Genomic DNA, 12,827 nt, shown 5'->3' on the forward strand with positions numbered 1-12,827 from the left:
CAAGAGTCACCTATGATTGATAATGGTAGCAAAATTACAGTTATGAAGGAGCAGCAAAACTAATTTTATGGCTGGGGAATCATCACAACTCGAGTTCATCAAAGCAACATTAGGAAGATTAAGAACCATCGTCTTGGAGCTACTTTCTCTTTGGTTTCTGGCTGCTGTTTGGAGATCCGGTTTTGAAACAGCAGTGTCACAGAAGGGAGAGGGTAGAACATCTGTGAAGAGAAGTGAAGAGGGTCAGTAGTCACCTGGTGAGGGGGAAGAGAAGTGGAAGGGTAAATGTTGCTTTACGAATCAACAAAAGGACAGAGACAACCAGGTCTTAACTTCTTGGAGTCAGTGGCCTATAAGGAAATACTCCTGGCCTAGAGAGATGGCTCAACCATTGAAGGCTAAGCTCACAACCAAAAGTACAGGAAATGCTCCTAACAAGCTGGAGGGGCAAGGACTAAGACCTCACTACTCTCCTCCCTTCCTCTTTCCTTCTTCCCCTCCTCTTTCTTTTCTCTTCCCTTCCCTTCTCTTTTTCTGATAGAAATTGAACTTGGGGCCTTGCTCGTGATGAACAGGTATTCATTCTATTACAATGCTATCAGCGGCCTCCCAGGACCTGTTTGTAAGCTATCATTTACACATGATAGATCTCTGTTTTGTCTTTGGACTCTTGAGATAGGATCTCACACTTGTGACCCAGGCTGCTCTAAAACAAGTGACAATCCTTCTGTTGCAGCCTCCTGAGGGTTTTGATTATGGTCAGGAACCACTGCACCTGGCTGATCATTCACCCTTTAAGGTCACATGTATGGAATAGGAGAGATGGTCCAACAGGTAAGAATAATGTATATTACTCTCACAGAGAACCTGAGTTCAGTTCCCAGTACCTACCTGTAACTCCAGTTCCAGAGGGTCTGGTGCCCTTATCTATCTATCTATCTATCTATCTATCTATCTATCTATCTATCTATTCCATTTATAAACACATACAGTCACATGATTTAAAATATATATATATATATTTTTTTTTGGTTTTTCGAGACAGGGTTTCTCTGTGTAGCCCTGGCTGTCCTGGCACTCACTTTGTAGACCAGGCTGGCCTCGAACTCAGAAATCCGCCTGCCTCTGCCTCCCGAGTGCTGGGATTAAAGGCGTGCGCCACCACGCCCGGCATGATTTAAAATATTTTTAAGAATCTTTAATAGATAAGATCAAATGTGTACACTTAGTATTCTTGCAAAGCCATCCAGTAATTAAGATGAAGACTGTCTCCTTTGCCCTGAAACTCCTGCTTCAGTCAGCTCCCTCTTGGCTACTGCTCTAGCCTCAGGCCTGCTTTCTGATGGCTCCGTGAAGCTTTCAATCCTTCAGTGGTCCAGTAAGTGGAATCACACTGAGTGCAGCTTTTTGTATGTGGTGTCTTTTCCTCGGCGCAGCACGTTTGAGGTTCACCTACTCTGGTTTGCTCGGGTTGGTGGTTTTCTTCCACGTTACAGAGTATCTGTATGTGGTATGGATAGATCAGCCGATCTGTTCACCATTTAGACAGTTGGACTGTTTCCCCTTGGTGGGTATTGTGTATAGAGGTGCTACACATGGTTCCACTCAGGCTTTGGCATGGGCATATGTTTCTATTTCTCTCTGGTGAATATTCAGGAGTGGGATTGCTATGGTATATGATAAGCATGTATGAGGCCTATGGTCACCTTGGTGAGAAATTGGCCAGTTGTTTTTCTAAGTGCCCAGGCCCTTTTTATTTGTATCAGCAACACATCACTGGTGGTTTCTTTTAGAAAAATAACTGGCTTGTCTCGGGCGAGATGGCTTCAAAGTTACTTCGCGGAGTGGGCGCTTTGGCGGCGCAGGCCCTGAGGGCCCACGGCCCCCGTGGCGCGGCCGTGACCCGCTCCATGGCTTCTGGAGGTGGTGTCCCTACTGATGAGGAGCAGGCTACTGGGCTGGAGAGGGAGATCATGATAGCAGCACAGAAGGGACTGGACCCATACAATATGCTACCTCCAAAGGCAGCTTCGGGCACTAAGGAAGACCCTAATCTAGTCCCGTCCATCAGCAACAAGAGAATAGTGGGCTGCATCTGTGAAGAGGACAACTGTACTGTCATCTGGTTTTGGCTGCACAAAGGCGAGAGTCAGTGATGCCCCAACTGTGGAACCCATTACAAGCTGGTGCCCCACCAAATGGCCCACTGAGCCCCTGTGTTATCTTTTCAGAATGTAAAGAAAAACTTATCTCTAATAAAGACTAGCCATTGCACTGGCTCCTCCCATAAAAAAAAAAAAAAGAAAAGAAAAATAACCTATTGTAGAGAGACTCTACAAATGCTCTTATTTGTGCCATTGGCACAAACATAGGGTTAGTTTTGTGTAAAGCATGTCCTTTAAGAGCTGGGAGCTGGGTGGTGGCGTGTGTCTGCAATTCTAGCACTTAGAATGCTGAGGCAGGAGGATCACAAGTTTTAGACCTCCATGGGCTGAATAGAAGGTCCCTTTCTCACAAGAGAGATGGCGTGAGGAGGGAAGAAGAGGGCAAGAAATGGGGGAAAAGAGAAAGAATAAGTCTGGAACCAGAAGTCAATTACTGGAGTTAGCAAACTTGCTCCCACAGCTTTGGACAGGTTGTATATTTTGCCAAGCCCACCTGCACCTGTCTCATATATAACATAGAGGTGAAAACTGAACCTCTCTTTTTAGGGCTGTCACGGGGATCCAAGGAGACCAAACACATGAAGCATTTAAAATAGCACATGGTACATAACTGACGGTCAGCGCGAGTCACTCCTGCTAATTCCTCTCATTAGAATAGCGTTCCTGGCAACATCAGAGTTTGTATAAGAACATAAACCATGGACGCTACATTTTTAAGTATAGTTTCTCTCTCTCTCTCTCTCTCTCTCTCTCTCTCTGTGTGTGTGTGTGTGTGTGTGTGTGTGTGTGTGTATGTACATGTAGACGTGAATATAGACACCCAAAGAAGCCAGGAGAAGACAATAAATCTGTTGATGCTGGAGTTACAGGTGGTTGTGAGCCTCCTGGGTGCGGGGACCCAAACTCCAGTTCTCTGGCAGAGCAACAAGCACTCCGAATGGCTGAGCTAACTCTCCAAAGACTGAGTCTTGACAGAAGATGGCCCTAGCTCACCTGGAACTTGCTCTGTAGACTAAGCCAGCCTCAAATTTAGAGCCATCCCCCTGCCTCTGCTTCTTGAGTGCTGGGATTACAGATGTACACCCTCGCACTGACTGGACTCTGCTCCGTTAGGATGATGAGCCACAGAGAGCTGAAGGATGGTTATCATAACAAGAAGGTGTCTGTAGTTATCTAAATGAACAAGGATAAAGTTGCTTTAAATCCTCTCCAAACTGTCTGGCCTGTATCCTAACTTGTAAAACAAATTAATTGCATCCTGTCTCTCCCACAGAGGTCAACACTGAGCATCTAAATGCACAATGCTATATAAATGCTCATCGCCAGTAAAAAGTTTTAACGAAGATGATTTTCCTTATATATGAGTTAGTTAGAAATTATAAGAGCTTGCTCCCTGGGGGGGGGGGGAGAATCTAATAGCAGGAGCAAGTTGCAATTTTTCTATGAAAATAAAAGTTGTAAGAAATGGATTCTGCTTGCATGTGGTTTGCCTTGTCCACAATGGATGATTAAACTATTAAGTTCCCTTTCACCCCATTATGTGATAGTGAGAAGTAATGCTTTTAAGAGGAGATTAGGGCTCTGCCCTCATGAATGGACTGATCCATCCTTGTGATCAATGAACTCATAAGCTGATAGGTTATCTTCATTGAGGATCTACCCTAAAAGCCAATTTGGCTAGATCTCTTCTACACTTCCAGTCTCATCATATGATGTCCTGCTCTGCCTCAGGACTCAGCTGCAGGAAGGCCTCCATCGAGTGTAGCCATCTAACCTGGGACCAGAACCACAAGCCTCAACTTTCCTCTTTCCTTTCCTATTTCTCCCATCTACCCTATTGTGTTATTACTAACAGGAAACAGATGACAGACACCACGAACACTGAGCTACACATGGATCTCAAGTCTGTGCAAAGGGGACACAGGGCACGTCCACATGTTGAGTCTGACACAGTAGTTTAGTGGCACAGAAGAATGCCTCATCCAAACATCTGCATTTAGTTTCCTAGATGACACAGTTTCAACATACTGTTTGGAACTCCTCTGCTCTCCTCTGCTCCCCTCTGCTCTCTTCCCCTCCCCTCTTTTCCTCTCTTCCCTTAACCCTCCTTCCCCTTAGACTACTGGGAATCAAATCCAGGGTCTTGGGCACAGTAGGTAGGCTCTCTCCACAGACCTACTGTCTCAACCCTTGAAATTCTTTTTGAGACCCTAATAATTATATTTTCAGAAGATGTTTTGGCCATACCAGGAAAGGCTTAATATACATGTAAATTATTTAACCTCCACCACAGTCATGTGGGAGAACAAAATATGAAATCTAAAGTTACATTTGGAAACAGAGAGAGTTTGTATACTCTAAATGCAAAAGATTTAATTGTGCCATCCATAATGTATGCGCCATGCCAGGCAGTCAGCCTAAGCATCTACTTCATTCCTCCTTCTTGAGACCTGGCATGTCAGCACTTGGTCCAACTCAAGTCTACCTCATCCCTCAAGGAAAGGGGAGGCAATGGAAGGGCCTCTGACCCAGCTGTCTACCAACTTACCCAACTGATGCAGATGTCCAAGTAGGTACTTAGCATGCCTCAACCAGGAAATCACTTTTCTACTGGACAGTGACTAAGGATTGGCTATAAATTTTTTCTAAGACCTAGATCAAGTCGTGCTTTTCATTTGCTGATGGATCTGTGCATCCATCCTTTTTTTTCCATGTATTTTTAGCATAGATATCCTGATAATTACTGTGTGATTGAAATCACCACATGTGGACACATATACAGAGCTTGAATCACTACAGGATCCAGCCTAGGATGACACCGTGCAGAACGCTTGTGGTGTGCCACTCCAGGACGTCCACTTTCACAAGCACAGCTACATGCCACTTTCATTGTCATGTAAAAGCATGAGCTTATAGATTATATCTTGGTGCATATAGAATGTAATTAAAAGAACAGATGTTAGAACCAAGAAGCTCAAGCTGTGACATAGACCCCAAGCGAGCATTCATGTAACCCCAGAGTGGATACGTTGCCTAGAGCTGGCCTGTAGCTCAGTGGAACCTGTGCCTAGGCTAGGACAAGAGGATCAAGAGGCTAGGACAGGACACCAGGACCACACACAAAACAAAACAGAGATCCAACTCACATGCTGTGCTAGATCAAGAGGCCAAAGCCACTACGATAATTTAATGGCTTCAAGGCAATAACTCAATCTTCTCTTGGTAATGACAGATATACATGTACATATTTAATCTTAAATATACATATGATGTATGTAATATATCATAAATATACATATAGTTCTTACACATATGCCCAAATAGGAATGTATACATCTCCTGTATATACTATATGTATGGTAAGTATATCTATAATAAATGACTATATACTATATGATATATGTGATATATACACATAAACATATATACATATATCCATGTATAAATATGGATGGAAAAACCAAATCCCAGAATGATAAAATACCTTATCCAACCAACGTTTTTCACATGTATGAGCCGGGCAGTGGTGGCACACACCTTTAATCCCAGCACTTGGGAGTCAGAGGCAGGTGGAATTCTGAGTTTGAGGCCAGCCTGGTCTAAAGAGTGAGTTCAGGACAGCCAGGGCTACACAGAGAAACCCTGTCTTGAAAAAACCAAAACAAAAAACATAACAAAACAAAATCACATGTATAGAACAGGGGAAAATAATTGAAATTCGGATCCTACAGTAACCCAGGGTTTCTGACACACAGCTATATACATCAAGGAATTTAGACATGGTAAATCTTGAGTAGTACATTTTGATCTCTGAACTCCAGGAAAATGGCTGGAATAATCTATTCTCTTCCTAGGAAATCTACCTCCAGTGAGGCATGAGCCCTAGATGTCACCACCTTTCTCACCAAGTAAACAGATCTGTGATATTTAGATTTCTTAATGTCTTGACTTCATGAGAAGACCTTTAAGTTTGTGACTAGATGTTCTATTCAGTAATTACTCTGTTCTCCATATACCTAAAACATCTTTCAAACTTCAGCATTTTTGAATGCCAGCGGTAGGCTATACAACTCACCCTCCCACAACTGCAGATTTCATAACATTTCATATCAGCAGTCTCCTTAATTGAGGGTGTTTGATTTCTGGGTCTGTCACATTCTGTCCTCCTCAGCCAGCCTTTGGATGGCAGAAGCTGACCCTTCACAGGTTGTAGGGGAGAAAAAGGCTCAACCATGTTCTCCTGCACTCTCCCATAGGCTGCCTTGTGCTGGGTGGATCTCCACATTGTGTGTGTGAGCCTACTACCCCAGCCTGAAGGACAACCTCAGCCACCACACTCTCCTCCCTCCCTTTCTTCCTCCCTCCATCTTCCCTACCCCCCCCCCCGGAGAGACTCCATGTCCTGTAGACTCCAGGTTCCTTCTGGCACTTCAGTATCTCCGAGAGAAGAGGCCATAATTCCTCCTACTTTTCTGTTGAGGTATAGCACTTGCAGCTTAGGGAACCATTCTGTTAAGGAGACAATTTTAAGCAGAATCAAGTGACAGTTGACAGAATGAGGAGCTCTGACCAAAGTCCTGCAGATGGAAAATGGTGTGGGCACAGAAAACCCAAAGATTCCTGACCTAACCACAGACCAAAGACCAAGGCTGACAGGAGTATGGTTGAAACATCCACAATTAATTGGTTTTCCTGGGGACATTCCCATGCAAGTGATCAGAAACACTTTAAACATGTGACATCATCAAGCCCACCCATTCTAGAAAGAGGCGTTTTCACTGACAGAAGCCTCCTGTTACCCCTGTGGCAGAGGCTTTGACTGATCATGAGGACTATCAACACCAGCCTGAAAGGAGAGCAATACCCACTGAGCTTCCTGGCTACAGTTTAGAGAAAGAATCTCAAGCTCTTTTCTGGAACTTGGCAGGAAAGAGTGATACAATCACATATTCATGTTCCTCTAGGGAACAAACAGAAAACCATTTGGCCCAACAGAGATGATGTGCATAACTGTCCCCATGTACAATCAGATAATCCCCCCGAATGCCTTTCTCCTGTTCTAACTCAATTCGGATAACTGCATTTGTCTGTGAGAAACCCTCAGAGACAACATCCAGGCCAAATGATCTCATCCCTGGATTTTGCAAAACAATATGTGCACAAGAGCAGAATTTATAGCATCCCGTGTGTCCCATTCCCACACCCAACCCTGGGATGCTCTTCCATGGCCTGGTTTCTTTGCCACAACTGAGTCACTTCCTAGGCCTGGATCCAGGGCAGCCTGCAGACCCCTGGCCACCACTCAGTCCACATAAGAAAGCAGTTCTGTTCTATTTCTAGGAACAGAGTTACAATTTTATTTTACACTTATCTCACCCATTTTGCTACCCCAGATTTTTTTTTTTAGAAGAAGAAGCTGTAAGCATGAGCAAAAGTGATGTGTGTCTTCCCTCAAAATAATTTAAATTTTCTACCACGCCCAACTGAGAGCAAATGAAATCGAAGGCGAAAATAATTGATAACACCTTGGAGACACTGAACTAGTCTTGGGGAAACTTCTGGAGCTCCGTGGACTACCCTGGGTAATTAACTGTCTTTGCATTTCTGGTGTACAATCAGGGTTCTCTAGGGGAACAGAACTTATAGAACACACACATGCATGTGCACATGCACACGCACACACATATATACATGAAGGCTTTATTACAGGCTGGGGTCCAGCTAGTCCAACAATGGCTGTCTACAAACAAAAGGTCCAAAGATACAGTTGTTCAGTCCATGAAGCTGGACGTCTCAGCCGATCTTCAATAAGGGCCAGAATCCTAGAGTAGGCTCTAACATCAGTGAAGGCTTGCCATCCAGAGTGAGGGCAAGCAGGCGAATAGACCTTCTCCATGTCCTTTCTACAGGGTGCCAGCAGATGATGTGGCCCAGAATAAAGGTGGATGTTCCCATTTCAAAAGATCTGGATTAAGGGTAGATCTTCACCCCTCAAAGATCTAGATTAGAAGTGGGTCCTCCACATCAAATGATTTAATTAAGAAAAGAAAAAAAGAAAAAAGATGGTGTTTTAGTTATTTGGGTTTTAGTTAAATCTGGACATAGCCAAATTGACTACCAAGAAGCCTTCACACCTAAGAGTCCATTTTTCCCATCTCAGGGAGTAGAAGAAGCAGGAAGCAACAAACAAAACACAAAACAAAATACAACCCAAAAACCTCCAAATAAAACTCGGCTGGGAGGTCAGAATGTCTTTCCTGTCGCTCCCTTTATCTGCAGAGCTGATCCTATAAAAATCAGATGCCTCCTCCTGCAGAGAGCTCTCCCTCAGCCACCAGTGACTTTTTATGAGCTCTTTAAAGCCTGTGCTGTTTACACGGTGTTTCCTGGTCTCCTCCAGGAAGAGAGATCACCAGTGTGGTTTGCACCTGGCACTTCGTCTCAACTTCCTAACTGTTTGTTGAAGAAGCCCCAGTGATTTCAACTAGAAAAACTTTTCCTTGAGGTTTTTGTCCATTCATGTCAAAATACAGGTAAGCTGTAATACAGTTGCAAGTGGAAGTCGTGATGCCTTACCGGGAGTACAAGTAGGGTCCACAAAGGGCCACACAGACCTTGCCTGCTGTGCTTTGCTCTGTGACTCAACTGAGAACTGCACAGAGAACTTGACTGCAAGGACTTATTGTGGTCTTTATATCAAGGTCCGGGCTCTGTGTTAACCAGAAAGAACTAACAATCTGTCCCCAGAGCAGGTTATTTTATAGAATGAACAACTAGAGTCTGGAAAAAATTAGCCAGTTAATGCTCACAGAATCAGCTCAATAGTTTGGTAGACATTCATTCATTAATTGTTAATTATTGTGATTAGAATCTGCCCATCGCCTGTGTAGGTTCCTACAGACAGGAGCTTGATGAGGAATTGTAGGAAGAAGGCTGTTGCTTCCTCCCCACCCACAAGCCCCCTTTCCGGGCAATCTACTCAGCTGTGTGGACGAAGATGGAACTTTGGATCAGGACTCTGGCTTCAGAGAAGGAAAAGGCATGGCAGACTTGCTGTGGGATTGCCAGAAATCTGTCCAGACACTGAGAAAGGTCTTGGAAATGTGAGCAAAGAGGGCACACTGAGCCACACCTCAAGAACCCAGGTCCAAGACAAAGACTTAGTCCCTGGGGGCTTGGAGAGGAGGTCACGATGTTACCAGGTTCCGTCTGTGTGCCATGACCAACTCTCAGGATGGGTATTTCGTGTAAAGTGCAAATGGAATATAAAAGTGTAGGTGATAAATAATTGTTGGAAATTAGTGCCCTCGTATTTATATAACACTGAAAAACCAAATGGAAGAGACAACCATGTGTACTTCAGCAAACGCCTGGCTGGGGCAGTGAGCCGGCTGTCATCCTTCAGTTCCCTGGAGGAACTCTCCTCTCTGGGCAGCTCCCATTGTTCAGGTGGCTGATGCACGTGTCTTAGGAGTTCTCAAAAGGTCACATGAAAATAAGTCACTGAAGATACCTTTCCGTGTCCTGTAAGTGGTGAAAAAAGACCCATGTGTAAGATGAGACGGAGGAGATGACAGTCATGGGGTTTCGATTGAGTCAGGTGACAGACTTGGCTGTGGCCAAGAGTTCACCTATACACAGCTTTCTTTGGCACAGGCAATTGGATAGAGTATTTCCCCAAAGAAGGAAAGACTCACAGGGAAGCCAGATCTTTGTGACAATATAAACTGGATGTCACCCTGTCCTTCTAAGATGTGGGTGTGAGAGAGCTTTACATTTGTTTGTTTGATTGAAACAGTCTCACTGTACAGTCCCACCTAGCCTAGAACTTATCAACCAGTCTGGCTTCAGACTCTGAGACCTGCCTGCCTCTGCCTCCCAGTGTTGTGATTACAACAGTGAGTCACTACAGACACACACACACACACACACACACACACACACACACACACACACTTCAACGATCCGTTTATTACTGAAGATTCTAGAGCAAATGACTGGTTCCAGGAGCTCCTTCAGGGTAGGCCCTGTCACAGGCTCCGAATTCTGTTTAAGGAAATGAGTAGATGGTGAGAAGCAGAGATGTCTTCCGTGTGGTCATACTGGGGAAGGTAACAAATGGAGGAGCCCAGTTACCCCAGTGCTGCCCTGGGATAATGGACAAGATTGAGGTTTACAGGGAGAAAGAACTGGGTCATGGCAAAAGGTTGGAGTGACTCAGCATCCTGGTCATGGTCTGCTCTGGTCAGACATCTTGCTTCTGGTTCTGGTAGAGGCCCTAGCCAATGCTATGACTTGAGGGAACCGATCTCAGGGGACGATTACTTCTGCTCTGGGGTGTAGCCTTGCCCTTGTGTGGTGGGGAGAGGCTGATTTTCAAGGTTCTGCTGTCGCAAATCCAAGGGGGCTGGGGAGTCTTAGACCAGGAGTTGTCTCTGTGCCCGCAGCCTCTGAGTGGGGACAAAGTAGATTTAGACAGGCACTTCCTGAGCAACCAACATGCCTACGTGCTAAAGTGAGAGGAGGCCACTCACTGTACAGGAGACAGACAGACAAGGCACAGATTCCAGACTTTTATCCTGCACTCAGTTACCTTGTTGGCTCAAGAAGGGAGTGAATACTTCTAACCCAGTGGTTCTCACCCTTCCAATTGTTATGACTCTTTAATCCAGTTCCTCATGCTGTGGTGACCCCCAACCATACAATTATTTTTGTTGCTACGTCATAACTGTAATTTTGCTACTGTTATGAATTGTAATGCAAATATTTTTGGAGATAGAGGTTTCAACCCACAGCTTGAGAACTGCTGTTCCAATTAACCATAGCATCTGGGCCAGAGGTTGGCTCAGGAAAGAAAGCTCTTTCCTTGCAAACCATGGAGACCCTGCTCCAATTCCCAGAGCACATGTAAGGGTGGGAGGAGAGAACTGATTCTGCAAAGTTATCCTCTGACCTACACACCTACACCCACACACCCAACACACGCACACGTGCATGTGAACACACACACACACCCAACACACACACACACATGCATGTGCACCCACACACACACACCCAACACACATGCACACATGCATGTGTACACACACACACACTCAACACACACGCATACATGCATGTGTACACATACACACACACATGCATCCATGTATACACACAAACACAGACACACATCAACACATGCACACACATGTATGCAAACATACACACACACTCTCACCCACACAGCATCTGCTTGGCTTGCTTTTGGATATGCTCCCTCACACCATTACAAAATGTCAAAATATCTTAGAGTGATGGTGTTAAAAGCTTGAAGACCCTGTAACCCTGAGGCCATTTGTAGAGGGTTCCTTATGGAAGGACAGAGTTTATGTGAAGCTGAAAGTCCACTTATCACAGATTCCCATTTGTGGCTCATTTCAATGAGACCTGGAACCTAAACTCAATTTCTGCCTCTAATCTTCTACAGACTGAGCTCAGGATCTGCCTGAACACTTCTGGTTCATTTCCAAGTCTACATATTTGATTTCTAGTGATCAGTCCTCATAACTCTTAATTGTTATCTGAGATTCTTTATTCTTTAAGCTGTTTGCTGTGTGGGGAGCCTGGCAGTGCTGGTGGTCTCTCTTTCTGGCTACTTCACTTTCATAAATAAGATATCAACTATGCAATACTCTCAGGCAGTGGGGAATGGAAGCTATCTATCTTTCCTTTAATCAAAGTCTGGATGAATGCCTACAGCAAAGCAGGCATTGGGCTTGATCCTAGATATCCAATAATGGCCACCACCAGAGTCCTAACTGTCTAGTAGATGTTTCCTCAAGACAGCTAACTAACTACTACTAACCAGCCCGGCTCAGTGGCACCCACAGTCCCAGGACTTGGGAGGCAGAGGCAGGATAATGAGAACTTACGATCAACCATAGCTATATAGTGAGTCCCTGTCTCAAAACAAAACAGCAGTGTGCTGATTGTAGAGGGTGATGATTGAGTTGATTGTTGACTTAGCAGAATTAAAAATCACCATGGAAACAAATCACGAGACATGTCTCTGAAAGATCTTCTGATTAAGCACAATTGGGAAGACCTATCATGAGCGTAGGCAATACCTGTCATTGGCTTGGGTCCTGGACTGAATCAAAAGGTGAAAAGAAGCTGTGGTGGTTAGAATAGGAATGGCCTCCATAGATTCTTGTGTTTGAATGCTTGGCCCATAGTGAGTGGAACTATTAGGAGGTGTAGCCTTGTTGGAGGAAGTATGTCACTGTGTATGTGGGTTTTAAAGTCTCATAACCTCAAGCTATGCCCAATGTGGCTCTCAGTCTCCTCCTTGCTGCCTTTGCATCAAGATGTAGGACTCTTAGCTCCTCCAGCACCATGTCTGCTTGCATGCTGCCATGCTTCCTGCCTCTAAAACTGTAAGCAAGTGTCAATTAAATGTTTTCCTTTATAAGAGTTACCATGGTCATGATGTCTCTTCACAGCAGTAGAAACCCAAACAGAAGCTGAGCCCTCACCTCTCTCCCTCTTCCTCTCCCTCACCTCTCTCCCTTTCCCTCTCCCTCACCTCTCTCCCTCTCCCTCTTCCTCACCTCTCTCCCTTTCCCTCTCCCTCTCCCTCTCCCTCACCTCTCTCCCTCTCCCTCTCCCTCACCTCTC

At 44.8% G+C, this 12,827-nt stretch overlaps 1 pseudogene across 1 annotated transcript; it reads left to right on the forward strand.

The window, feature by feature from the left end:
* The first annotated feature begins 1,810 nt into the window (after positions 1-1,810).
* LOC110308407 lies at positions 1,811-2,302 on the forward strand (annotated as a pseudogene). The gene has a single exon (XR_002379559.2). The product of XR_002379559.2 is annotated as a cytochrome c oxidase subunit 5B, mitochondrial pseudogene (transcript).
* Positions 2,303-12,827: the final 10,525 nt, after the last annotated feature.

This window comes from Mus caroli, chromosome 13 (genome assembly GCF_900094665.2).
Source record: "Mus caroli chromosome 13, CAROLI_EIJ_v1.1, whole genome shotgun sequence".
Classification (NCBI taxonomy): domain Eukaryota; kingdom Metazoa; phylum Chordata; class Mammalia; order Rodentia; family Muridae; genus Mus; species Mus caroli.